Raw genomic sequence first — 25,264 nt, forward strand, 5'->3', positions numbered from 1 at the left:
ACTCTCCTGTGTGATCATGGTGGAAAAAGCTTGTCTGGAGGCAGGAACATTTTAACTACTCGTTGTCAGTGTTTTGAACTGAAAGGCTGAGATAAGTCTCCGTAGTTGAAGAGAAGTGGATCACATTTTTCCGCTGCTGGGCTGTCTCCTCTCTGACCTGTACAACTCTGGCAGGGAATTTTCAGCAAAATGCTCGCACCCAGGTAAATCTCGTATTCTGGGTTAAGTGTATTTTCAACAACACTGGGCTCATGTCTTTAGCGACGTGTTGTGTTACTGCCGTCGTTGTCTCGGAGACATAGATGATATAGACATAGACCTCCTCCTTTTCTCTTCTCCTGTTGAACGACTGCTCAGCGCTGCAGATCCAGCGTTGTTTCTTGCTGTCTCAAAAGTCAGCTAACTCGCCGCTAACTAGCCACGCTGCTCTGTTTACCTTCCTCTTTCCTGCACTGATGGAGTGAAGCGGACTTTTCTGGATGGGAGCAGGAGAGAGAGTGAGCTCGGTGCTGTGAGAGATGCATCCGGGGACAATGGGAGACGCGAAACTCCAGTGAGAAATGCACGCTGACGGCTCAAAACTTCCACATAATTTATACTCGGATGCTTGCGACATAGTCATTTTATACATCGTGGGTGGCAAAAGCTGGGATACATCGAGTATACACTCTAGCTCTCACTATTTACTATTTTTCACTATTTTCTGGTGTTTTTGCAACATTTGTTTTGTATCTGCAAGCTTCAGGAAAAAGTTCATAAATATGGACAAAATGATCCTAAATAACAGACAGGAGGCTTTGTCTCTATAAGTATGTGCGCTAGATATAAAGCACAAGGACCAGGCCAGTGTACGTCAGCACAAACATCCCCAGCATCAGCTGTTTTTTTTTTTTTTTTTTTATGGAAGAGCTCACAGCACTCTGAAAAAAACATTAAACCTCTGGAACAGCACTCTGCTCATCAGTATCATTTCTAGGGCTGACACCTTCCTGTTGGTTGGTCGGTTGGTCGATATGTTCTCATCTGGCCAAGATCTTTCTCATTCACGTGTGAAACAGCGGGAGCATGCAGCTGACTGGGAGATGCGTAGCCGGAGACAGAGAGGATTGATATAGTGCTGGGCATCCAGGTAGAGAGACACACAAAGTGACGCAGAACATGTTATATTTTGATTGCCTCTCAGCTGAAATGGTGTAAAGAACTTGGAAGCAACATATGTTAAACTGGACAGAGAGATGCAGGCTTTTTGTGTTGAAGTGGTGCCGAGATTGTCTCTACTCTTCCCCTCACAGAGCCTCAACTCCTGTGGCCGGTATAATTCACCGGTCAGCAAATACAGGCCCCTTTATCACCCAATAACACGTCTGTTAGTATCAGTTACAGACAGAGTAGAAGAGTCAAAAGATGATGTCTTCTGGTCATTAAGTCCCAACCACATGACATTTTTTTCACTTCACCTCAGTAAATAAAGGCTGCATGTTGTCTATATGCTCGTTAATGACACAGTGCAAGCTGGAACAAGTGCTCCTGTTAATAGTTACAATGAATTATAACAATTAAGCACAAAGAGAGGCAGGTGCTCATTGATTGTCTCTGAGTCAGCTGTTATTTTAGAACAACATAATGAGGTTTGAAATAATTAATGGTGCTTCATAAAGCTTATGTTGATTTTTAAGATCATTTAGACAACCAGAAGGGGCGCAATGAGGCTCTGTCACAGATTTAACTGGTTGTGAGATCAAGCAATGATTCTCTCTCTCTCATTCTCTCTCCCTCAGCTGGTTTAGCTAACTCTGCTAGCTGAACCAGCTGAACATTTTTCTCCAGCTGACTACAGGCCTAATAATTACCCCCTCACTTGCCAGTCAAAATCAAATAGGGGTGGGACTTATGATACAGGGTTTGTCAACAATATTGGAATAGAAAATGAAGATCTGACTCAATATTTCCGTGTACCCAGGTCTACAGCTGCAAGTGCCAGAGAAGGAGAGATATAGTACTCTAGGTATATAGTACTGGCACTTCTAAATTTCCCCCTTTGGCCTAATAGGACTTCTTCTAGCATACTGGTATTTCTCACTAGTTGCCAATACACTCTCCTGACCACTCTACAGCTGACAGCTTTAATGGATGAGTCATGAAAGCATCTTATAGATGTGTCATGGCGCATGGTCACTTCCCGCTGTGTACCATGACGTCCGTCTGTGTACATGAATCCAGGTGGACTCGCCAGTCACCAGGACAACCGGAGAATGAAACCTTCACCTTTCCTGCGCAGACCAGATGCTGAATGCAAGCAGCAGCGCCTTAGCCAAGGAGCCTGATGCTCCGCTGACACCAGTTGCTGCTGACACTGCCACTGAAAAAATACATCAAATACCATGATTCCTTTTCAAATAAAATATTTAACTTTTTAGGTTTACATCAGAAATTGCAGTTCAGCCAAAGAATGACCTAGAGATGATTTTCGTTCCACCAAATCAGTGTATGACAGCGATGACAAGTAATTAAGGAGAGTAGCGGCACTAATATTTTTCCACTAAAAGCACTGTGTTTTATAGGTGGTATTTCATGGGAAAGCACCCTGGAACTGGGTTTGTGTGGGCTGCCAGCAAATAAGATGACAGCTGTGGACACAGACATTAAGTAAGTCCTTACAGGCACCCATAAGCCTCAACATACTACTTCAATCCTTGCCATAGCTATCGTGTTTCATATCAGACAACCTTTTAAATCCTTTTCTTAAGATGTTCTTTTTTTATTTTACTGTGAAAGTTACGTGGTCTCTCCATCTATTATTTATTTTTCTTCTAATCACTGTATTTTTTTTCTGTCTTTACTTCTGCCGTTTAACCCCTCTGTGCAGCACATTGATCTCATTTATTTAAATGCACCATAAAAACTGAAGCTGGATTGGATGAAAAATAGAGGATGGAGCAGGTCGGGCCTAGGACTCGATCTTGTAATTTAAAAGCCTACCGGTCAGCTAAGACCCCTCTACCAAAAAACTGCTATCCCTGGTGTAAAAAGCTACAACAACCAAACAGCAAGACTTCAGCTTCAGCACACTGAGGCATGTTGTGATCAGACATTGCAGAAAAGCCCAGTATTCATGTTCTTCACAGTGATTCATTGATCAGCCATGCAGGAAAATCCACAGATGATTAAAACTGCACATTTTAAATAAAACAGACAAACAGACACTGAAGGCATTGGATGCGCTTACCTGTTTCCAGATCAGTGTGTTTAGAGGAGGAAGCAGCCGTCCAATCAGAGCAGAGCATGAGAATAGAGCAGAGAAGAAGAGACCAATGGTTAGCTCTCAGCACAGAAATCTACCTGACAACAGATGATGGAGACACTCAGCTCTACCATTCAGTCTTCAGTGTTTATAATCTCTCTTCTGTAAAATCAGTCATTTTTGAACACACTCAGTAAATCCATTAAACAGAGGATATCTGTGTCAAGGTTAGCTCCCCCCTCCTACATCATTCCCTCCCCCTCCTCCCCCCCTGCTGCTCCCCTGATGATATGAATATATTGAATATAATTTCCCTCCCACCATCCTTCTCCAGATTCTCACAAAGCCCCCATTTCTGTTAATGAGGTAATCAGCCCCTCCCTTATTTCCCCTCGTTTCTCTGCATCGGCTCCGAGAGGGGGAGGAGAGGGAGGCCAAGAAAGCGGGTCAAGCCTCAAGAGGGAGAGGAAGAGGAAGAAAGGGAGAGCGAACGGCTTCCAGCAGCGTTCAGGGGCAATCAGAAGAGGTGGTAAATGTGAAATTTGTCACTAATCAACAGAATGCAAACGGCAGTAAAAACATATGAACATATCTAGAGATGATATAAGTGATCAGACTCATTTCTTACATTGATGAACTGCAGTTTCCCTGCCTGAGTTGACATACTTTATGAATCTGCTGCATCAGAGCAGAGAGAAACATAGCACGTGTCCTCCTTTATGTAAAACAAAAGCTGGAAAAACTCAATTTCTTTACAAAAAAGGAAACACATATGCTGTAGAAAACTCTGAAAAATCCAAGATTAAACCCTCACTATTCCATAAAGATCAGTTAAAAGAAGCTATGAGAGTGTAAGCATTAAAACGGATTGTTACGCTTGTCAAGAAGTATTGTCAAAATAAAGGTGACAACCTTGCTGAGGTCACTGGGGTTAAGTTTCTTTAGCCTAGTTCAGACCAAAAGTTTGCAATGAGACCAGCTGAAACCTGCAAAAACTCCCTACAGGCCGCTCTGCAACATAATGAAAGGCTGTCAGCTCACTACACTGCAACTGGAGGAGATGATGCATGGTTTTCATATCACAGTCTCACAGTAACTTTATTAAGTAATCTATGTTTTAAGTTTCTGTGCAATAGATCTGCCTTTACATGAAGGAAAGTCCTGCACATTTGCTGTTTTCCCTTTATCTGCACCATCATGATAATGCATAACCTTGCACTAAATGACTGATTTAACCTTATAATGGTGCCATGCATGAACAATATGCCCAGCCCAAATAGGCTTACAAGACACCATTAATAATACAAAAGACCAGAAACCAAAGATAGAAGTTTAGTAAAAGGATATTTCTTTCATGCTTTTGCCTTAAATAAGCACTGTAGGAAAAAAAAAAAAAAAACATTCCAACCTGCCTTCATCATTGCTCTAAAATAGTTTAGGAATTTAAGGGATCTTAACTCATCATTGAAAGGGCAATATAAAAGAAAATGAGTTTCATTCTTGACTTGTCCTTAATCATAAAGTTCAGACAGTCTCTGCTCCTCTGGGATGTTTTAAAACCTGCAGACTTCAAGAGCCAGAGGAAGGATTCCTGTTCTTAAGTGAGCAACCAAAGATCTCTGACTTCTTGTTCGGTTTCCATTAGTACTATTTACACAGGATTAGTATTACCTGGGGACCTCTGGGAGTTTCGGAATAACTCCATGGCATCAGTGTTTGTTGAGGTGCATTTGCAAGGCAAAGCATGAATATGCTGCAGGACAGCAATAGGAAAACTCACAGTGGAGTTTTCTGTCTAAATTCCAGACAGAAATGCAACGTTGTGCAGGCATTTAGCAGGTCACGTTTCCTTCATGTATCCTAGCCTCCTGTTCACCAGATCTGTAGCTGATTAGCTGGAGAAGTGGAAGAAAATTTGAGCACTGCTACGTCCCTCTTATTAATGTACAGGAGAAGCGAGACATCTCATGTTGTATATGAACAGCTCTTGTCATCTGTTCAAAATTTTCTCCTGTTGATGTTATTTTGTGTTTTATTCATTTCAGATCATTACGCACCGACAACAACCTCCTCATGCAGATCAGTTGTTGTAGCCTGAAGACTGAATGTTGAGAGGTACATTTCAAATTGTAAAGAGTTTTATCTATGCAATGCACAGCTAAATGACTCTGATATAAGAAGAGGCACAGGTTAAGAGAAGATGTGAGTTGCAGAGCACAAGTGCTGTGCGTATTAAGAGAGCAACAATGTGCACAAGTAAGAGCAAAATGAATACTGATTACTGGGAATACTGGAATATTATTTATATATTATACCAAGAGGGCTGATTCTCCTGCGGTACTCTGGGATTATACTTGAATGATTTTAGTATAGGTATAATGATTTCTATTTTGTAATGAGTAATATCTGATTCCTCCTTTTCACCATTACAGTGTGGCAGGGAAATTTCACGGCATATATTAACACAAAATTGCTTCGCTGGCTCCGTTTTGTTACAATGAATAAATCTACTCATCTTTTCACTGTCAAATTTGGTGACTAAAGCCTTAAAATTTGTACGTATTACTGAAAATAGCCCCCTGCATCCTGCTTACAAGCCTTCTAAGCAGTATGCAGGATGCTTTTGGTGACATAAAAATTTCTGAAGCAGATAATTGAGGCCTGACTATGGCAGCTGTCCATGTGGAAATGCTAACAAATGAATTTTTGGTCAGTCTTGGCCTCATGATGATAATGAAAGACCTAGCTTGGTATTGGTAGATGGATAATTTCTTTTTCTCCAATTCAGACTAAGGATAGAATATTTTTTGCCATATTTCTCTTAAACTCTGATGGTTCAGAAACATGTAGGCACTTCATTTGTAATTTAAAGTGTCAAATAAAGTCCATCAGTCCTACTCTGGCTCTATAAATCCTGCTGTGAGCCTGTGAATCGCCCTAATGCCCGTTCTGCTCTGAAGTCAGCCTGAGATTCCAGCGTAGGAGCAGCAGTGACATCGAGCTGCGTAAAGTCTTCCCGACAGCTCTCAGGCCAGTTTAATGACCGCGTCTCTGCATCGCTGACAACGCGCCGTCAGAAGGAAATCTTGTCATGACGAGAGAACGGCAAAACTTCAGCTCTTCACTTTAATGAGTAGAGTTTTATGTAACTCACAGGAGTGAGGGGGAAGCGTGAACTAGGAATAATTAACCCACTGGAGAGAGTAAGAGAGAGAGAGAGAAAGAGTGAGATCCAAATCTGAGGATGAGAAGAGGAGGAAAAAACTGACTCCACATCCCGGTTCAGCCACATGATGAAAGGTGGAGAAAGAAGAGGAGGAGAGAGAGAGAGGTTTCTGACAACACAGAAAAGTCATGCTGATGTCAAGAAGGGCGGACGAACTCCCAATCTGTGTGATGCAACACCCCCCCACCCAAACTAACCACACTTAAACCTGTCTGTCTTTGACTCTGTTACATACTCATCCTCAAATATATAAATGAAAATGTCACTACAGCTTTAAGACTTTGTCAGGACACGTTCACGTGCTCTGACATGCACTACACTCAACAACTAGGCAAGTTTCCTTAATAACTACAATAAAAATGGAGTAATGCGCCATATTCCCCCACTATTGCAGGATCTTCCTCTCAGCAGTCTGATGAAGTAAACACAGTAAACCTAGTGCTAACAACTTCATTTTTAATAAGGAGTCACACAGGGGACAAACTGGCATGGTTTAACAGGTAGGAGACTCATTTCTCTCTCTGGCTCAGCATGAGGCCACTTTGAATTCAACAACACTAATGAGCCACTGATTTTCAATTTAAATCTCTCACTTCTCCCTTGGCGGTGTTCATTTCCTGCCACAGAGCAGCCTGTTTTTCTATACGTTTTAATTCTTGTTTCCATTACAGCTTCCATATGACCCTCCTGAATGATTCCGCATCCAGTTATGGACAGAGAGTGATTATTTCCAGCATGGTTTCCAATTGCTCCTCCACACTGATGGCCAATTACATTTCAATTATGATTAATCCTAATCCTGCTGTAACGCTGACAATGAAATTTCTTTATTTTCTGCAACAATGCTCCGAGGCCGTTTCTATCATGTGCTAGAGGACGGCCATGATGGAGAAAGAAGTAAATGTAAAGACAAAGCAGGACAGTGAAGATAGAGTTTAAAATATAGAGAATCAAGAGAATTACTTGAAGGTTAACATTTTCTACCAGCGGACACATGAACTACGATTTAATTTTTAATAACCCAGACATAAATGTAGTTAGAAGCATAAAATTGATCCAGAATGAGCGGTACAGAGGGACAGGAAAAGGAGAAATGGCTGAAAGAAGAACCAGGCTGCATTTTTTGGTACTTCAGCACCACGGACAGCGACGTGAGTTTACTTCAGAGATGGACAGACCAAAGGTTGTAACTTTCAAACCCGGTCATCTGATAGCACTCTTCTGAGGCAAGAGATGATACTGAGCACATAATGATGGATACTAAAAGCCAAACAATACCGCCGTCAGTGGGATAAATAAAACAAACAAATCTAAGTGATACATTCAGGCTGTTATTTCCATGTTTCACCCAAGCACACAGCTCCTGTCCCTTCAGTTTCAAGTTAAATTGAGTTCCTGACCCTTCAAACACTACCTCAGGATTTAGCATCATGATTCTGTTTTTATTAGTGTTACAAGGAAAAAACAACCATGCTACAGCAAAACTGTCTGATCTGAATCATAGCCAGAGCCAAATCATTTTTTGCTAAACCTGAAAGCAATCTGTTCAGAAAAACAGTTGAAAGTAAATCTGTAGGCAGACACCAGCTCTATCATCATTGTTAACGGTGTCCATTTCCGTGTTTCTCACCGGTGAATCCATCTTGCAAAGCTCCTGTCTAAACCATTTGGGCCCGGTTAGAAAGTGACAAGACCAATCAGCGTCGAGGGGCAGTACTTTCAGGCGCGGTGGAGTCGTGATGTAAGCAAGCAGCAACAAGAGGCCGGTGCAAATATGGTGAAAGACATTAGTGTGGATGCTGCTAAAGTGCCAGTTTCATCAGATCTTAATGGCATTTCTTTGTTAAAAGAAGAACAAGTCATGTACTGACATGTCCACAGTTGCCATGGTTCACGTTATTCCTCGTAGCTGCCCACGCGCACCTTGGTAACAGCTACGTCACGTGTTTTGTTGCTCTGATTGGCCCGTAAAGATGTGACAGAACATTTATCCAATCACACTCTGAGATTTTTTTCAAAGCCTCTGCCCTTTCCCAAACACTTAGTATTGAAGGTTTTCCAGATTGATGTGTGAAACAAATCCATCTGGCATGTCAGGTTATAACATGTATGTGTTAGTGTGAAATATCATGTTTTATACTGGAATGATGTAACACAGCTAAGTTAAGTTTGGCTCAGAGTTGGCAGGCTACCAGAAATAGTAGTCAAGGAATGTACTTTTATGGGACTGAAGTGGTCACATTGGGTGCCTTCACGGATCGGGCGTCAAGAGTATAAATGACTTTCAAAGTGTTCATTCTTTGTCTTTGGCCTGTGCATCTGTCACTGAGCCAGCTCAGCTGTCATTAAACTCTGGAGATCCCCAGTCAGTCTTGTGTCTGTGACTTTTCTGAATCTTCCTCTCATGTCAACATTTATTTCAGTCTCACAGTATGACTTTAAATTATATTAAATTTCTCTTTGTTTTTTTGGAAAGCATCCTGCGACCCCCTTAACTTTCTTGCGACTCCCCTGGGGGTCCCCAACCTCACTTTGGGAACCGCTGGCCTAGGGTACTGTCTGGGTAGGTAGTAGGGGTGTCATGAGCCCTTGGTTGTACTGGGGACATCTCAAGGGCCTGTAAACTACCAGAGTTATCCAGGTGTATTATCAGGACTGAAATGGCCCGAACAAAAAGGAACACCTTTGAGCCTGACCTTGGCTGCAGAGCAACACAGAGCTTTTTTGAATTTAAAGAGTGAAGCATTTGGTTCAAAAATAAATGCCCAGTTTCAGTTTGAACCTTTTTAAGAGCTATTAAAAATGAGGATTAAAAGGGCGAGATGAATCAGTTAGAATACCAAGATATGTGTTGCTTGAAAGAAGCTTGATCTGTGCTCTCTGACAAGTGGAGTTTGAAAAGCTTGGAGCGTGAAGCAATATAAAATAGATGTGCCAGTTCTACTGAAGAAGTTTAAATATCACTAAATATCAAAGAAGAATTGATTGTGGTGTTGATAAGGACTGGGATCATAAAGAAGCCTTGATTATGGTGTTAAAACCACAGAAAAATAGCAATCACCATTTCTAGACACGTGCAGAAAAATGTGATAAAATTATGCAGGCAGGACAGAAGAGATTTCAAAAACAACTCTTGAAGACAGCTGAGCCCATGGGATGGAGAGACAGATGAGAAACAGGCAGAAAAAAAAAACCTGATCAGGAAGTCTTGAAATCACACCATGTGTTTAAAAAGTTAATTTCATCATCAGGCTGAAGAGGGGAAGTGATCAGTGTACATCTGAACTTATCCAACATAAATCCACTCAGTCAGTTCAAGAGTAAGCCTGGTTAATGTTGAAATATTCAGCCCTGCAGCTAAACCTTCAGAGCCTGCAGCCTGAGCTTCATAATTAGTCTCTGAATGCTCTGTCACCTCCTCCTGAGAGCTGCCTCTCTCTCTCTCTATCACACACAATAACTCAACATTTCCGGTGCAAATTAATTTCCAACATGACTCCGACCTGACTCGACTCGCCTGTCACAGCGCGCCTGTTAATGAGCTCTGATGTCTTTCTCAAGAAAGCACGGGACTCACTAGTACAGCCACGACCTCCACCTCCCTGAACAACGCACAGACACGCAGATGATGACGTCGAACGCTGCTGCTGCTCAGGAGGATCCACTGAAGTTAACGGGAGCCTGGCTTCAGGCCGCGCTGGAGGCTGCAGGAGACGACCTGCATCTCATCACTCGCTCGTGTTTGAGACAGAGTTAGCAGGAAATCGCTTTCATCACGGCTTTCATCACAGGCTGTGCAGAAATCAAAGATGATTATAGGAGCCTGTGTGAGCTGGATGAGGAGCCACTATGTTGATGGTTTTAATCATGAGGAAAATGTGGATTCAATTTGATCAAATGCACTCAGAACTTCAAGATGACGCTTTTATTCAAGTCATGTTTGCTTTCCTGGTGCAGAAACTTTTTATTGGTAAAATGTTCACTGGTTAACACTCTTGCATCATTCTTTTAAAGAAAAAGCGATGTTTGTGGCTAAACTGAAACATTTATGTTAACAAACTGTCTAATAGTTTACTGAATGACTGTAAAAGGCAGTTTTTCTGCCCAGAATAAGCCTCAACACCAAGGAAAAGGAAGGGAATTAAGAGTAGAACTGGGAATCATCCCCCTCTCACCAGCTATATTCCTTAACTTTGGTATTAAACGGTCTAATTCTGACTTTTTCTCATTTTAAGTAAAAAGCATACATGGTGTGAGTCGGTTATGAATTTACTGGCTTAATATCCACTCTGCATGCCCCTGGTAAGCTGAGGCCACGTGTCTCAGGTATACAATACTGACCACAGGTGTAGCCACCATCCCTGCAAACTGCAAGCAAATTTTCTGCAGACCTTTATTCATTGTGTACTGCTACTCAAAGCATGTCTTCATGCAAACCAGGCTGCATGCAGCACCTTTTCAACATCTTTTCTCCCTGTTAAAGTCATAACCCTCATCTAAAGAAAACAGTGGTATATGTTGAGTTAATAACCTTCGTGGAGTGCTGGTTTGATAGAAAAGAATGACCAGGAGGGGAAGCAGAGCAACTCATGGGTTATTTGTCAGTACTTAATAAATAATATCATTATTAGCTGAGAGCTCTGCTAACCTACTGTTAGCTAGCAGAATGGCAAATGCCACATGGTAAAACAGGCACCACTGAGAGAGCTGCACAGAAACTGCACACTAGAGTTGGGTATCATTTGGATTTTTTCCATTACTGGTGCTAAATAGACACTTCTTATATGGTGCCAGTGCGTTAACGGTGCCTAAATTGATACTTTTAAGAAGAAAAAGTGTTTTGAAAGTCAGCGGGAGACTGAAAACTGTCTGGGTATCGTAAATGATTCACAGAAATATCTGTTGAAGATCCTAGTTGAAAAAGGGATAAGAAATGGAGCGGTGTAACTTAACACATTGCCCTTTGTTTGGGGTGGCAGGGTATTGAAATAAAGTATTGATATCTGTGTTGTAATACAGTCCAGTAAGTATCGGATGTGTTGGTACTGGTACCATGTGATACTGGATTTTGATATCATCCCTACTTGCAGGTTGGATAAAAATGATAATGCAGTAAGACTGTTTTAAGCCTTTTTTTCTAACTATGCATGCTAATGGAATTTTATTAAGTCAGCATACCAGTATTTACAAATAAATTTTAGCTGATATGTAGTTTAAGCCTAAAACTTCAGTCTTTAAATTACACTTTCAAGTCTAGGGATGAACAAAGCAGCAGGTAATAATAATGTGCATCCTTCTTTTTTTGTTTTTAACTTCTGGAAAGCCCCCAACACAGACTGCATCAGTGTTCATTTTGTTGACTAAGGTGAGGTACCCTGACTGGGGCTAGCACTCACCTCACACTCCATCCTAGCACTACTTATAATTAGGGCTGGGCAATTAATCGCAAACTAGATTAAAGCTTGTTGCACCCCCATATTCAGGGTCATGCTACTATGGATTCATTGCTTTGGAAGTAATTTCATTGTTTTCAATGCACATGGTCTTATTTATTGAATTATTTATTGCTTGAATTTGTCGAAAAATACCTAAGATTAACCCAAGAATAATCGCATATCAAATCGCAATATTTGGGAAAAAATTGCAATTAGATTATTTTTGAAAATCGCTCAGCCCTACTCATAGTTACGACTACAGTAAGACTACTATTTCCAGCACCGACATTACATATGACACTGTAAGAGGTACACAACAGGAAGTGAGGAGAGTGAAAGAAAGCTTATTAAAAAGGTAGGGGAGGCAAAGCAGCTAGGGTGAAAGTTAAAGGTGTTTTAATTCAAGACTGGGCTAATTTTAAAGTAACTTCCAAAATTAAAACTGGGAGAGAGAAATGGGGATTGAAAAAAAAGGTCAGATTCAGACCTGGACCACCAGACAAGGGCACCAGACTTTACATGGGGCACTATAAGGCTACCTGTGCCAAATAGTCCCACACTTTTAATTACAGAAGTCTAATGTTATCAAGCCAAAAATTTTCTGAAGAAGATTACCGTTGCTGACAAGTTTCCAAAGCATGGGATTTTTTTGTGTAGTGCTTTCCTGCCTTCTCATTTGCTGTAACGTAGTTTTAGAATTTGCTCATGCTGTCTGAAGTCTGTCTGTTTCCATTGTTCTCACTTGGCATGAGCATTGTCAACAGTCAAATGCCTCTAAAGCAGCCTGCTACACCACAATCTCTAACACTTCTATTTCTACAGTCTTACAAAGATAACAGAAAATGTCAAACATGGCAGCCATGGCCAAAATCTGCTCCTGTTTAGAGTCACTTACATCTCTGAGGATGTGATATAAGCTAAGAATCCTTTAAGATCTATTTTCATTCTTGTTGTGCCTGTTAGATTTAGCATCTTCACACATGAACTGAGGAAAGATGCAAAACAAATTCTTATACTGTACATGCAAACAGAAAAAAACACCCTCCTGTTGCATTTTTAACTGCTGAATGTGTATTTGCATCTTTCATTCTGGATGTATTGTTGTGTTTTGGTCCTTGTGGACATCATGGTGATAGAAGATGTTACTCTTTTGGGTCTCAGAGATCAACACCAGAAATTGAGCGATGTTCAGTGTTTGCACAAAGTGATAACAAGTGATAACAGCACGCTTTTTCTCTGAGGTATGACTCTCTGCTCTCTGTATCTAAACATTAGTGCATATTTACAGTAAACTCCCCAGTTTCCTCCCAGTATCTTGACTGCTTTGACTCACTGGGCCGTTTTGTGCCAGCATCTCAAATAGCAGCTCTGTGGCTCAGTTAGCTGAGTTGGCATCCTGCTGTTGTGACCCAAATACATGCCTACTGCCTGTCTGCCAGACGCTGTGTTCTGATTGGCTGCCAGACGACATGAGAGAGAAGAGGGAGGAGGGGAAGGATGGAGAGGTATTTTCCTCCATACTTAAGAATCTGGAAAATGACACCATCTAAAACTGTCTGATGTTTAAATGTTAAATAAATCTTAAGGATGCATGTTAAAGTGTTTTTTACTCTATACTCTGATGATGTTAATCCACCAGTGTAGAGAGAGTCCAGTTATGATGCAGGAAACAGGCAGTAAAAAGACAGATTTTCAGCTGATGCAAAGGCTTTCAAATTCTGTTTGACTGTAATTATGAAATGGGTTTAAAATGAGACTCCAGCCTGAAGATAAATCCACAAAATAAGAAAAAAACCCTTTACTTTAAAAAAGCACGGCTCCATCAAACCGCTCCTCAGCTCATTCAGCCCAAAGATTTCCAACAATGAGCACTGGAAATCTGTCCGCCACAGTCCTGAAGCAATCACAGTCCGCTGTTTTCCCAAAAGTATCGGCTCCTGGCAGGCGGCCTCAAGCTCTCACAGAAAGTCCCAGACTATTTCACAGAAGAGATTGAAAATGCTGCTCAAACATTACAGGCATTGACAGACTGCATTCAAGCCGCTTTGAGATGGTTTCACCAAAAATAACCAACATGTGACAGAAGGGATCAAATCTGATAAATGGTAAAGTTCTTTTTCTCTCTGGACAGTGATGAAGATCTGGTCTTTATGAACATTTTCAGCTGGCTATAATGAATCTTTAAAGGGTTAACTGTATGAGTTAAAGCTGCTTATTCCTGCAACTGTGCTATACTGCTTTTTTTGTCCAATATCCCTTGTGACAGAAGTGTTAATATTATATCAAAATAGAGAATCCTATGTTAACACATGTTTCTCCACAGCTCTCTGGATGTGTCTACAGCAGACACTAACGTCATCCAGATGATAATAGAAATTTACAAATTGTTAGAGATGCACTACTTGTCAAAATAAGGGCCGATGTTTAAAAAACATTTCAGCTGTTGGCTGATCTCTGATATTTTTGTTTATTACTTCTTTCAGTGTAAGACTTCCAGAGTGCCAATATTTTCTCTGATGTTTGACCACAAACAGATCACAGTTTGTCCAACAGATCACCTGATAGAAAAGGAAAAAAAATCTCTAAATCAGGATTTGAATTACAAGCCAACATTACAACACAAAACACAAAATCTGCTACTGATATCTATGCCACATTATTTGCCGATGTCTACCAGAGCTGATATCACTGATGTTGAACCAATGCATTGGTGCATCCCTACAAAACATATCTGCAGACCAGTTGATGAAGCAGTTAGCAGAGCTGACTGTAATGAAGGATGAAGCTGAAAGACAGATGCAGCAGACAAGAAGGAAGGAGTGCAACTTCAACAATCATGCAAAATTCTGTGACTTCCTGCACGCTTGTGCAGAGGTGTCAGCTTGTTCTTAGGTTTAGGGTTTATATGCTGAAAAAGCTGAAAATACCTAAAAATAAAAATGAATAGTGTTTTATGTCTCTGAATCCCTACTTTGTCTATGAAGAGAAGCACTCCCTCACTCTTCTAAATATCGCTGTTTGCCCTTCTGCACTCTCTCTTTTCTGTGCATGCAATTCCAGGTGTTGATAAAAACTGTATTTTTTTTGTTTGTTTTTTGTTTTTGTTTTTGCAGAATTAGGATACAGTCACAACAATTGTATATAAAAGATGATATTGTATTATCTGAGCAGTGGTTCTCAGCTGGTGGGTTGGGACTCTAAAGTAGTCAAAGAGCTGTTTTCACCGGGTCATGAATGCATGACTGTAAAACACATCCATAAATTTTATTTTATTTTTTTCCCATCATAATAACTGAATTCTGATCTTGACTTATATCATCATCTTGGAATAAAAAACGTTTTCTCATGATAATGCACTGATTTCTTAAGATCCCCTGAAAAGAAAAATAGATGTTATCACAGGAAACAGTTAACTATAAAGTACACAGGCATGTCCTCTTAAGGCCTCTGCAATGATGTTTGTTCTGTCCTGTTTCTTTTCAGTCATGTATTTTGTTCCGTATTACAATATATTTGGGCTAATTTCAGGTATCAGAGGGATCTCTGAAACACACCAGGCAGCCAAGCAAGCGTGAGCAGGATTGTTACATTGAATGCAGCAAAAGTCGATCAGGAATCAAGCCGACTATAAAGGAAGCACAACAAACACAGCCATGGCAATGATAGTAAATGTGATGCATAAAGTCAGAACTGGAGGACAACAACATGAGTGATCATACGTGTCATTTCACACACACCACAATCAAACTGATAAGACTGACTGTGGATGTAGCAAGCTTCTTAAATCTAGCTGCATTTGGCTTGTTAATTCAAAAGCCTGGTTTGATGGCACAAGAGTTTTCGAGTTTTCAGACTATAGACTGTGGCAGGTGATGAATTAATCTGTTGGACTGGTGTGCTGTAATTGTCATCTTGTTGCACACTGATTTGGCAGGGCAGCATTTTTCAGAAATTTGGTTCACAGTTTCTCATTCAGTAGGTTGTGGTGGATCCTGAGGCTGGACCAGATGAGAGCGGCTCCTTTAAAGCTCATGGTATTGAAAGGAAAAGAAAGAAGTATTGAAGTATTTGAATTTTAAGAATGCAACTTTTGATGCACATAATTGTAAGTAATGCAGAAATGTCGCAGTTGATTGTAACTTAATTGTTTTGATCTTCTGACAGCCTGAAAACAGTCAAGCTCAGAGGATTTTCTAAATCTGTGCCCTCAGACAGGGTAGACAGACTGAACAGCTGTCTCAGATTCAGCTGGTTTCAGTCACTGCAGAGAGGACTGTCAGCCTTCAGCTGACTGCACACAAACAATCACACACACAGACTGATGATACACACACAGTGTGTGTGTTGACACTCTGCAGCTCCCTGAGGACACAAACCTGCTTAGTCCAACAGCTGCTCAGAGTCCAGCATTCAGCCAATCACTGTAAGTGAGCGAGTTCAACAACCAACGAGGTGTCGATGACAATGAACTGATGACAAACAGCAATGTTGCTCTGAAACACATGAAACAGGACAGCATGTTCAGCAGAAAACCAAAGATCCTGGCTGCAGATCGATATGACACTGAACTCACTTGCATGTACACAAACACAGGCTCCGGCCTCAGCAATGGTTCTGGTTCAGACTCTGGCTGAGTGCCGTCACAGAGGATCAGAGACAGTCTGATGAAATGTGAGAATCTCCTGAGAGAAAACTCAGACAATCACGACCTCTGATCATTGAATGCTTCATGTATTTACAGCCATGATATCAAAACAGATCCTAAAAAGTTTGGATGTACATGAGTCACTGCTGCTGACTCTTAAAATTTCTTCTCATCAACATATCCTTTTGGATTCATCTGGGTATACTTTCCCTACTAAGTCTATATGTGATCCTTTTCAGTAAAGTGTTTTTCTAACAGCCTTTTTGTGATGCAAATCTGCCTTCCTTTACAAGAAACTACACCCACGCTCCACTGCCATCCTCTAATTCAGTGTGATCTGAAACATTGGTTGACTAATATTATACACCAACATAGTGGTGGGCTTAAAACCATTAACAATACCATCACTGAGAGGTGCTGGTAGTCTAGTGATGGGTTTGAGCGCCCCATGTTGGAAGCTGTTGTCCTCTAGTCACATTTCCATTAGGAGGTCTAGTTTGACTGAGTATGGTTTGATAATGTTTGATAATAGTTTGCGTTTCCACAGACACCCGTACCGTCACTTGGTTGTTGGACTACAGAGAGCTGCATGTGATGTCACAGGCAGCGCGAGTCTCTGCTGCTCCAGCTGCTGAGTAAAAGAAAGTTTGTTCTGGTGACTGGAATAAGTAGGGAGTAAGCAGAAAACAGATTTTTTCTCTGGTGAAAACTGCTGTGCTTTTATTACTACATCTTGACTGTGTTAACCGATCAGCACTTCCACCTCTTACCTTAAAGCACTGTTACTCAACGCAGGGCTGGGAAAACCTTTAAAAGGGAAATTTTGACCTCAGAAATTATCCATTGCAAGTCATAAGTCTGTTGTTTCCCACACTTATACTGAAGGCTTTGATCGTCAAACTTAATTGTCAACCTTTACTTTTTGTCTGTATATTTCCATTGCCCTTATTTGCAAGCTTTGTCCCTTTTTTCCTTTTTTCTTTTTTTTTTTTTGCCAATTTTAATCAATTTTTGCTGTTTTTTTGCCCTTCTTGACCATTTTTTTGCTACTTTTTTGCCCTTTCAGTGATTTTTGCCATTAAAAACCTATTTTTGCCCATTTTGTCCACTTTTTTGCTGTTTTTTTTTTTTTGCCCGTTTTAATCTCTCTTCATTCTGCCATCTTTTTGCTGCTTTTGGGCTATTTTTTCCACCTGTAACTCATTCTTTTTTTTTTTTTTTTTTAACTTCACCCATATTTCCATTTTCTAACCCCTTTTCCCACTTTTTCTCCCCTTTTCTGACACTTTTCACCCAGGTTTTGCCATTTTATGCCTACTTTGCCCTTTTCACCCATTTTTGCCACCTTTTTTGATGCTTTTTGACCACTTTTGCCACCTCTAACTTACGTTATTTGCCACTTTAACCTGATTTTGCCACTTTTCACCACTTAGATTGTGGCCCTTGCAAAGGTATTTTTCAACAATTTGGCTCTTTGGTTGAACTAGGATGAGTAACACTGCTCTAAAGCAATAGTTCTCAGTTATCTAGCATCTCAACCCAGCACCAGCTCTATACTGAGAAAGCATAACTCAAAGATTAATTTTCTGTCTGTATATTTACGTTGGCCTAACTTTCCTTTTTAGACCCATTTTTCCATTTTTTGCCACCTTGAATCCATTTCTGCCACTTTTTTCCTGTTTTTGCTGCTTTTTGCCCACCTTCTTGCTATTTACAAGTTTTTACCTTTTTGCCATGTTCTGAAGTTTTCAGTCTTTTGCCAATAAATGCCACTATTTGCTGACTTTTTCTACCTTTTTGCTGCTTTTACCCATTTAAGTCACTTTCACACATTTTTTTGTTACGTTTTTGCTTTTTGACCATTTTTGCCACGCGTAACAAATTTTTGCCACTCCCAAGTGGCCCATTTTTACCACTCTTTCTTCCCATTTCTGCCACCTTTAACCCAATTCTGCAATTTTAGATCTATTTTACCCCATTTCACCCATTTTTGCCCCTTTTTGCCAATTTTTCCACTCCTTTTTTACTCATTTTTTATTGCCACCTTATGCCTTTTTTGCCACTTTTCACTGCTCAGCTTGTGGCTCTTGCAAAGGTAATTTCCAACAATTTGGCTCTTTGGTTGGGCAGGGTTGAGTAACAGGGAACGGCATTGATCTCTGCTGAGTCCAGATATCCCAAATTACAGCAGAGATGAGTCTGTTTTTCTCTTATTTTCACCCACTCCTCACAGAGCGGACAACTCTGCATGCTAAAGTAACGTCAGTGCAAACCCTCTATTGTGTGAGTAGCTCCACCTTTTTTTGGATGGATAGGTTAGTTTGGCATCCCTACAGAAGGGTGCCAAAATGTGGAATAGAACGGGTCGGTTATTTGGAAGCCTTTTCCAACTTTTGATCATGGAAAAGCAAATAAACACGTACCTTGCCATACAAAACTGAACCGGGCTGCTCAGTGGAAATGACCTGTAAGTCAATGGGATGGGTTCAAACCTGAGATGTGGCTTCTGTCCTGCAGGTCTTTCCCCACTCTCTCTTTTCTTCATCCTCAATCCACTAATCTATCTTTTAAATAAGGACATAAAAGTCCAAATTCTAATGATAATAATTATAAAAATTGCCATCAGCAAGGCTGCACAATTAAAGACCGTCATTCCCTTAAATACCTGTTAATCATAAGTAAAATACAATATTAGTCAACTCATTGAAGCTCAACACCTTTGATGTTGCAATCCATGATAGAAATCGACAACAATGCTGACAAGAATAAATACTGTAATTCCTAGAGTTCTTTAACAAAGGTGAAAGACTTTCTGTCGTAAAGTTAAATTGATTTCTAACAGTCTTCACCTTCCCTTTTTTATCACTCAGCCAGCCTTTTCATGTCTTTTCTGCATCCACATTTCTGGGTGCATTAAGGAGCTAACAAAGGGAAATAAAAGCAGCATGCACACATTCACACACACATTAGGCTGTGCTTTAATGCACACAACACACGCAAGCTTCAGAGGCAGAACACTTCTCATTCAGCAGGGCTCGCTCACACATGCTCAGTGGGTTCCCGTTTCTCTGTCAGTCTGTGAGCCGGAGGCTACAGAGGTGATTCCTCCACTCCTCTATCATGTCTTCAGAGACACTCGACTATTTTTAGCCTCTTCTTTCATACACACTCGCCCTTCTCCTGGTGGATCAGCCTTTCAAACGCCAGCCCACGCTCAGGCTCGCTCTGTTTTCTACACCGTCTCCATCATCACATTTTTTATCTCTGCCTCTTTTGTTTTTTTTTTCTTTAACAGGACAAAAACTAAATCCTCATCCTTTTTCAGCCTTGATTATTCCTTTTAACATTTACTCAACAAGACAGTGAGGTTTAGGAGAAAATTAACATAGCAAGTCTGCCAAGGTCAACACGACTCACAAGTTTAATCTCATAAAGTAGCTGGTGCAACAGACTCTGATGGCTGGCAGGGAAAATGACTGTAGACGGTATTTTACTTTAAGGTGAAAGGATTTTATAATCAAGGACTATTTTTCACAGTTGACCCTGATGGCCATCAGTGACAGTACACACTGTAAATAACAGAGTTAGAAGGTTATAGTGGACCTGGTTTAGGGAGGCTTTAAAAGTCGGACAACTTGAACCGTATACAGGCGTTGTGTTCAGGTGCATTCGATGTAACTGGGGCTAGCTTGGTTGATAAAACTTGTATCTGATGGCAGAATAAATGGGATCCACTATAATTAAGAAGCACAAAACATGAATGAGACGCAACAACAGAAGAGCAGCTTCCAGTAGCTGTTCCTTCTGCAGTATGTAGCAATCTTTTAAATAACACCCAATATTTAATATTTATTCTAACTGTCATGGTAGCTCCATCATAACAGCGTCTGTAACAAGACACATCCCATGACTATTACAAAAGTGAATAATTTCTCTGGTTTTATAAACTGTTTGAAATATTTGAGGTAATGTCATTATTTCGAGGGTGTGAATCTCTATTTCAGAAGATGACTGGATACCAGTCATGATTATCAGGCTGTGATTTGAGCCACAGAGGATCAACTTACATAATGCAAGACTGGATTTTATTCAATTGGATCAGTTCAAATTTGGTATTGGTTTGATTTGATATTTGACTTTTTGACTTGAATTGATCCAATTAGATTCAATACAGTGTGGATCGGTTCAAATTGGTTTGCTTTGATTTCATTTGTTTAATTCGATTCAGTTTGGTTTGGACTTGATTTGATATGATTTGGGTTGTTTTGGTTTGGTTTGATTTCATCTGAAGTGATATGATTCAGTGTAATTTGGTTTGGTGTGATTCCATTTAATTTCATTCAATTTAATTTGGTTCTATGCAATCTAGTTTGATTCAATTCATTTTGCTTGATTCAATGCATTTCGATTTAATCACTTGTGATTTGGGTTGTTTGGGCTTGGTTCAGTTTGGTTTGGTTTGCTTCAGTTTGATTCAAAAAGGTCCAGCTGTATCTAAACTGATTCAGCACAGTTTGGTTTATTTCAATACCATTTGATTTTGATTATATTTGATATGCTTTGGTTTGATTGGTTTTGTTTTGATTCAATTAGATGATATTTGGTGAGATCATGTTTGATTCAATTCAGTTTTGGTTGATTTGATTTGGCTTGTTTTAATTGAATCAGGGTAGTTTGATTTGATTTGTTGCCATGTGTTGTGTTTCATTTCGTTTTTCCCCAGTTCCAGTTCAGTTCAGTCCAATGCAGACTGATGATGGAATACCTCTAACTTGTCCTATAAAACTAAGAAAAGGGGAAAATAAGATCATTTCAAAATGGATTATCAATAACCAAAGAAAAAATGCAGACCTTTCATGTAAACATTCTGTCTTTATCTTTATGAACTTAAGTCTTCATTGCACACACACCTGCCCAGGTGAGGGGCAGCACATCTTTGCATTTCTGTACTTAAAATTTCACTGACTCTTTTAACCCCACTAACAGTTAAAACAAAATATTAAATCTGCTGAGAATTACAAATTACAGCTTTCTATACATATCCTGCTTTCATAATTCCTTTGATTGTCAATATTTAGTCCACATGTGACCCAGGCATCGTTATCTCTACTCTTTCTCTATCTTTAGGTTGCTTGAGTTTGCTTTTAAAAGCAAAGATAAAAATAAATAAATAAAGATTGATTGATTGATCTGACTGTTTTCCTTCCTGAACTGATCTCAAGCTTAGAAAAATTCTCTGTTTAAAATCACATCAGTGGGCTAAATGTGCTCACTCTGTCACTAAATCATCATCCTAAACTACAAACTACAAACTGTTTGTGCTGCTATCTAACAGTGCTAAGTATCTAGAGAGCAAGCATCTACCGCTAATTGAACTCTCGTGTGAAGGTAAAAAAGTCAATGCAAGATTGAAGAAGCTGAGCCAGAGCATGGTGGGACGAGTGAGGACAGTAGGCAGCAAAGGCCCCAATGAGCCAATTCCTCATGTTGAAGCCGGTGCTTTTGACTGATTCATGCTACATTTTAACTGATCCAGGACTCCACAGATGGATGCACTCAAAGATCAAGATCAATTATCTGATTCAGATCCAGAAGTTCTAATTATAGACAACTTTATGACTGTCATCAGCAAAAACTTCAGCCATGCTGTGAGTTATAAGACCAGCAAACCTTTTCCACATCAGAGATCTGACTTCTTTTAAAAGGACATGAAACCAAACAGCTGGTCTGGATTTAACAACTCGCCACAGTAAAGTTCAGCAGGTTAGCCTCTCCCTAACAAGACGACTTTGGACCAGAGTGAGGGTTTGAAGGAAGAAAAGCTCGCAGCTGAGCTCAGGAGTGAGAAAAGAAAGTGTTGTTGATGATGAGCTGCAGTCTCCATGGCTTCTGTCTGTTGTTGTGAGGAATGTGCTGGTCGAGTCAATATGTAGGCGTCACCACCAACACCAGCGACCTCCGACATACTGCAGCTCACAATGACACCACTGTATAGAGGACATAAACAACCCAGCGGAAACATCTGCTCTCATCATGACACAGAGCAGAGGATGGTGGTGCATGCTACATGCAGCTCCATAGAAACACATGAGGAGTTTGAAATTTTTATAGCAGAATTTACCTCTGCAGCAGCCCTGCCTGTCTGCAGACCAGCGTGTCATCACTCACACAGCAATAGTGAGCAGAGTGGATGTCTGATCTGCTAATTATGACTGTGCGGTCTGAGCAGCTCTGTGACCAGAGGCCAGGAATGTTCTTAATTGGTTATCTTTACGTAACAGAGCAGGCGAGCCAAAACGACTGAGGCAGTCCAGAGAGGAACCGGGAAATGACTGGTATGATATAACTTCCACTCTGCCAGCATCAGAAGGTTCTGCAGAAAGAGAAGAAGAGGAAGAAGAGATCGAAGCAGATAAATGTAAAGGACAGGGGAAGAGGACAGCTAGATGAAGACCTTTCCTCACTCGCTCCTCTCTGGGAATGTCCGATCAATGGTAACCTGATTGGACGAACACTTCCCATGGCAGACGATGAGGAGAGGAGAGAAGCACTGTCGCTTTAACTGGATAACCCGACATAACAGAGACAGATAGACCAACACAGAGACAGACAGAGACAGAGAGAGACAGAGAGGGTAGAGTGGAGGAGGCCATGATGGTTTCTCTACTACCTGACTGGAGAGGAGGGAACACAGGAGGATACAGAGAGGGAGGAGCTACAGAGATATGACTCATACTGAGCTGCTATTTCTACGCTAGACTGAAAGAATGAGAGCAGAGGGAAAGGAAAGGAAATGAGAGGGGGAAAGTAAGGAAAGGAAAGGGGGAGAGGAGAAGAAATAGGAAAGGAAAGAAAAGGAGATGAACAGAACCGAAAGGGGAAAGGGACAGTAGAGGAAAAGTGAGAGGGGAAGGGGGAAAGGAAAGGAAACCAAAGAACCAATGAAAGGAGAAAGAAGCACGTAAATGGGAAAAGGGGAAGGGAAAGGAAAGCAAAGGAAAGGAAAGAAAAGAAACAAAAAATAAAAAGGAAAGGAAAGGAAAGGGGACCAGGGAAAGGGGAAAAGGGAAATGAAGTAGGGGAAAGGAAAAGGAAAGAAGAGGAGAAATGGGAAAGGAAAGGAAGGAAGGGAAGGAAAAGCAGAAGAATGGAGGAGATAGAAGGGAACAAGGAAAGGAGAAAAGAACAGGGAAAGGGTATAATGGGGAAGGGGGAAGGAAAGGATATGAAAGGAAAAGAGAAAGTGGAAAAGGACAGGGAAAGGGAAGGAGAAAAGGAAAGAAACAGGTAAAAGGAAAAGGAAAAAGAGAAAGTGGAAAGGGGAGGGAAAAGAAGGGAAAGCCAAGGAAAGGGACAGGAAAGGGGATTAAAGGAATAACGCAAGGAGAGGAAATGAAAGGAAAGGAAAGAAAAGGAAAGAAAATGAAAGGAAAGGAAAACACATGGACAGGAAAGGAGAGGAAAGGAAAATGATAGGAAAAGAGAAACTTCCGGGAAAGAAAGAAAATATGCAGGACTGCCGACTAGAGGAGAGTAAAGGTGAAGAAAAATCAGAATAATATGAAAGGAGAGGAGAGAGAAAAACGAGAATGAATTATCAATAACAGAGAGAGAGGAGGAGAGCAGAGGAATTAAAAGGAATTGAAAAGGGAGAGATGGAGAGGAAAATCATAAAATGGGAAGTACAGGAGTGAGAACGGAAAGGATTGATGTATAATGACAGGGACATAAAGAAGGTAAGAAGAAAATGACAGCAAAGAAAAGACAAGTGAAGATAAGAAATACTGAGAGAGGCCTCAGTCACATTTAAACATGTCTGAGTATAAAACATAGACTAAAGCAGCCTGAGGACGCTCAGCTCTGCTAAATAACCATAAATGTCAGGATGAACAGCCTGAGGATGTTTCTGTTTATTACCTCATCATCAGACTGTGTCTTTAAGAATCTCTCTCTGTGATCAGATTATCTACAGCAGCTTTAAGAGTCCACATCCATAGAGGTTCAGTTAAACAGTCAGTGCTATATAATCACACAGAAGATCAATGAAGACTGAACACACTGTCCTTTCAATGTATATTTAAGGCTTTATAAGGGAACCAGCAGCTTATTTACCCTACAAAACATTAGTGATGATTATAGTTCAAATGAGGCTGACATTAAAACTCTGTTAATGCCCAGTACTAATTATGCATGTTTAATTGTGAGTCACGTGTTGCTCAGTGTAATAAAACTTTTTAAATCATGATTTAGAATAACAGGAGAAAAAAAGAGGAGCTTACAGGATCGTTTCAAACATTTGTGATTGGACAAAGTGAGAGAGTAAACATGAGCCTGCACTGAGACTGTTTCAGTGGAAAAACAGAGAAATAATCAGAGAGCTTCCCTGATATCACAAACCACTTTCACACACTTACAGACACACACCTCTCTCTCTGGTTCATCACTGAATGCAGATTAATTACCTCACCCCCCTCTTCATTTCCTCTCTGCCCCCTGAGGATGAGGAGAGGAGAGGAGCGAGAGAAATAGACGGATGAAGAGTGAAAGACAGAGAAACAAAGATCGGAGAGGAGGGAGAGCGCTCTGACAGAGCTGAGGAGGAGGATAGTCCTCTTTCTGATTTAATCCCATGTGTTCATAATAATAAAATCCTGATGAGTTATTAGGATCATCCCGTCTTAACAGAGACAAAAAAGGAAAGAAGAGGAGGGATTTCT

This window comes from Cheilinus undulatus, linkage group 1, assembly GCF_018320785.1.
Source record: "Cheilinus undulatus linkage group 1, ASM1832078v1, whole genome shotgun sequence".
Lineage (NCBI taxonomy): Eukaryota > Metazoa > Chordata > Actinopteri > Labriformes > Labridae > Cheilinus > Cheilinus undulatus.